The sequence below is a fragment of the Poecilia formosa genome, unplaced genomic scaffold, assembly GCF_000485575.1.
Source record: "Poecilia formosa unplaced genomic scaffold, Poecilia_formosa-5.1.2 Scaffold2653, whole genome shotgun sequence".
NCBI classification, from domain to species: Eukaryota; Metazoa; Chordata; class Actinopteri; order Cyprinodontiformes; family Poeciliidae; genus Poecilia; species Poecilia formosa.
Window position 1 is genome coordinate 1 of NW_006802592.1, and position 4,534 is coordinate 4,534.

The 4,534-nt window shown below is 38.6% G+C and overlaps 1 long non-coding RNA gene across 1 annotated transcript; it reads right to left on the reverse strand.

Annotated features, from left to right (window-relative positions):
• Positions 1 to 2,545: 2,545 nt before the first annotated feature.
• On the reverse strand, positions 2,546 to 3,939 carry LOC107835454 (uncharacterized). Its single transcript, XR_001661268.1, has 3 exons — positions 3,928 to 3,939; positions 3,628 to 3,630; positions 2,546 to 2,985 (listed from the first exon to the last, which is right to left on the reverse strand). It is a non-coding gene; the product is annotated as an uncharacterized LOC107835454 (long non-coding RNA).
• Between the last annotated feature and the right edge of the window lie 595 nt (positions 3,940 to 4,534).

A 4,534-nucleotide genomic window follows, 5' to 3' on the forward strand; every position in this document is an offset into this window, starting at 1 on the left:
TAAAAGTGTATTTTGGTACAATTATGTTTAAGTGTATTTAAAGTACTAATTTCGAAAGTGTATTGTTCGTATACTTCAGATATACTTATAGGAAGTACACTTAATAATTAGTATACTTAAAGTGTACTTTCACAATTTTAAGTATGTTTGAAGTATACTAAAGTATACTTTTTTTTTTTACCAGGGATTTCTTGAAAGAACAAAAATTATAACTATATTGTGCTTTCAATATATTACCATTTTGGCAGGCACGTGCAGAGGGGGTGCTGGGGGTGCTTGAGCACCTGCGCCTTTTGCTCCTTGCCCCCAAGTGCCCTTTTGGTCAAACTTTTTTTTTTTTTTTTGGTATTATTTTCTAAACCCTCTTCCGACACATAATAACATGTACTAAAATTATTCTTTTATTTTTATTTTTTGTAAAAACATAAGCCCTCCGGTCACCTTGTTACCTTTGACCTTTTGCCCGTGATGCATGACGCAATTGCCTCTCGCGCATTGAAATAAGGCGGCTAACATGGCGGCTAACTGCGGAGCTCAACGTAGCGAACGTTCCAGATTACAGAACAGCTTTTGGTGAATAAAGTGGAGAAGACTTGCTACTTGTCAGATAACGGAAAACGTTGAAGTATCGTTTTTGCTTCAGCACGGAGTAGAGGTTTGAGCAGAGAGGTAAGGAAATACAATAGACACTGACAGGCCTCTGCGTCTGCCTTTCTCTGAAGAAGTACTGAGCGGAGGAGACAGCCAGGTGAGGAAAAACTGTTCTTATCTATCGATTCAGTATTTTTATCATACAGACATTAGGCTCTTGTTGATGTGCCATTAGCTAGCTGCTAGTTATCAACTTTGCGAGCAAAGCAAGATAACTAAAAAGCTTCTTCCCTGTATCGTTTATGATAATAGTCATTCTTCAGTATTGCTTATGCAGATTCAGTATTTTTATCATACAGACATTAGGCTCTTGTTGATGTGCTATTAGCTAGCTGCTAGCTAACTACTCTGCTAGCAAAGCAAGATAACTATAAAAAGCTTCTTCCCTGTATCATTTGTGATAACAGTCATTCTTCAGTATTGCTTATGCAGTACGAGGCACATCGACTGTCCAAAACCGATCATCTCCATAATGGATATATGTCCGATCTTCTAATTTCCTTTGCTGGGTAATGTACATTGCATTTATTCTGGCGTTGGGTAAATATACCTTGAAGGAGAATAGCACTTAAATAAAAGCCCAACAAGGATATTCATTTAGAATTAAAAATAACTCACCCTGAACTACCATGATAGATATAATGCATGTAATAAAAGTGGGTCATTAATGAAGGGGAAAAAACTCAATCCAGACTTTAAGTAAGTTTAGGGTCTGGTTCGCAGAGTATTAAGTTAATTGTTTTTTTTCCAATTATTCAATAAAAAAAAAACTAACCTGAGTTAAGTAAAATAAAATTGTAATCAAAACTTTTGGAATTGTAATGATTTCTTTTTTAAAAAACAAAACGTTTTGTTTAAAAAAACCTTTTTTAAAATTAAATAACTCATTTTTGTCTCATGAACTTAAAAAGTTATTTGCCAAACAAACTTTTATTTGCACACATCAGAAATTTTTTCTTGCGATTTTAGGCCCTCATGTACGGTGGCCGACAGGCGCAAATGCGCAGCAACAGAGAAAACATGCAAACAAAAAAATTAGACATGTGCACAAATGAAATGCAGCAAACATGAAAATAGACGCAAACAAAAAGCAAATAAAATGCAGCAAACAAAAAAGAGACGCAAACAAAAAAAGAATACAACCACAAATGAAATGCAGCAAACAAAAAAAGCGAGACGCAAACAAATTAAATGCAGCAAACAAAAGAAAAGATGCAAACAAAAAGTGCTGAAAACGGAAGTGCTCCAGACCACTAGAGGGAGCCAAACAAAAAACAGCTGTGTCCAAATTTAGGGTCTGCATCCTTTAGAAGCAGCAATGGCGGCAAAATTATTTTTGCTGTATTACACTTAAAATTACACAAAATTATTTTTTACAATATTTTTAGGCAAGAATGTAGATGTATAGATCTCAAATATCTGCTCGGTTCATCAATAAATCACTTAATTACAATATTGCGCCGACGTTTTCGGAGATGTCTGCTCTTGCTGCATTAACAGCCAGCTCCCCTCGCCTGCTGTCAGCTGGCCGGGCGCTCCAGGTTCGGTACACCGAGAGAGAACCCATGACTCCCAGCTAATCGTTTTTAAAACTCCCGCTAGTTTTCCCCTTTGAGTGGAGGTGAAATACAGATATTAATATCTGTTACCTGGCTTAAGCCAGGTAATGGCTGTAAAGAATTTTTGGTTCACTAAAGTATTTAATTTATTCCTGAGCAAATGGGTTTGACTGATTAAAGCTAAGCCTTGCTGCTTTTCATTTGTTTGCNTCCCCTCGCCTGCTGTCAGCTGGCCAGGCGCTCCAGGTTCGGTACACCGAGAGAGAACCCATGACTCCCAGCAAATCGTTTTAAAAACTCCTGCTAGTTTTCCCCTTTGAGTGGAGGTGAAACACAGATTGTTCGTTATTCTGCAATAGCCAGCCACGCCCTAACCTCACCACTGACTGACTATTGATCAGTTCTCTGTCTAACAGGTCCGGAAAATCCCTGAAACCTGGGTCTTACCCTATCATAGGTTTACTAGAGAAATTCTGTTTAAACTGGCGGCGGAGAAAACTCGTCTAGCTCTAACTACCTTCAGATCCAGAAGTTACGGCCCTTTTCAATTGAGAAACAGTCGACAGAGTAGCACTCACTGCCGCGTAGTTTCAACAACCACTCCTGTTAACGGTAGCTTTCCTCCTTAATATAACGTGCACTTGTTATCGGCTAGATTGGATTTAGTGACTTAGATATAAGTCCCAGGGCCATTATTTATTACTCGCCAAAGGAAAGTATGAAGCCACCAAATTTCTAGAATCATGCATGTAGATTTTACTTAACCCAGAAGAACCTTCAATAATCGGTGACTTAATTGAATTCAATGTCCACAACCTCTATTATTATTTTTATTATATATTTTATTAAGCAAGCTTTAGCAGGGGTAAATGACAAGCAGATTTAGTAAAAGAAATTATAAAATTGTAACAAGTAATAATCTCAAATCATAAAATTAAACATACCCTATCTTCTTTCTAATCCCTAACCTGTGTCACTAATCAACTGCAGCAGACTTGGGGAAAAGACAAAGGTCACTAAGTGATGAAGATTCTGTTCGTCTAGAAGAAATGGGACAGATTGGCTTTGCTGCTTTTCCGAAAGAGGACTTTGCCCCGTCAGGACAGAGACTCTGACCAAGGACGTCTAAAGGTTTCGGCTGCCAAGATCGACTAACAACGGGTGTGAGTTGCCCTGCCCCTAAAGCCTCGCTCAGTGAGAATAGGGATCGTGGGATGGAGGCAGAGGAGACGGTCGGATTCAGGGGTCAGGGCTGGGGCTGACGGATCTTGTCCTTCTTTGCGGCGAGAAGTCTCAACTCTTCCCCTGGTCCCAGGGTGTGGTCCTCTGCTGATCTTTCGCCTGCGTCCTCTTGTTGACTCTCCTTCAGCGCCGCGGACTAAGAACAGTTTCCTCCCCAGCTCGCTGGCTTTTAAACCCTCTTGGCCCACAGTTGTGTATGGGAGAGGTCTCATGACTCATCCTTCCCGAGTATCTTATCGGAAAGTACCGTCCTGCCCAAACCTTGTCCCACCCTGAATTTGGTAATACACAACCTCCCTCTTTTGCGTTTGACTGCTGCAACTCCTTTGCAATACTTCTCTTTTTACTGTTGGCCATCTGGTAGTTATTACCTTTTTTGGCAATCGTTCTGAGGCCACCGCCCAGCTCAGTGCCAGTGACTTAATTCACTCTGTTCCTTTCCTGTGCTCAACCCTACAGTCTTCTTATAATGTACCATAAAACACAATCAACTCAAAGCATAATCAATTTGTTTTACCATTATCTGAAATCATTGAAAACATATAACAATCAAGTTGTTACTGTTACCACAGATCATGAATACTGATTATATATTTCAGTCATACATTACAGACATTGTGGTTACAAAACATCAATCATTTAAACTATCACACTATTACACACCTATGTATTTCATTCCAACTATTACACACATATGTATTTTGTATTTTATTTCTTTAATCATTCTTAAATCAATACAAGATTACTGTTATTCCCCAGGCTTTTACCCTGCTTTCTGCGTGTACCTAAAGAGATCTCACAAGTCCATGCCAGTTTTCTTGACAAGATATTAATATCTGTTTCCTGGCTTAAGCCAGGTAATAGCTGTAAAAAATTTTTGGTTCACTAAAGTATTTAATTTATTCCTGAGCAAATGGGTTTGACTGATTAAAGCTAAGCCTTGCTGCTTTTCATTTGTTTGCATCTCTTTTTTTGTTTGCTGCATTTCATTTGTTTGCGTCTATTTTTATGTTTGCTGCATTTCATTTGTGGTTGTATTCTTTTTTGTTTGCTGCATTTCATTTGTGGTTGTATTCTTTTTT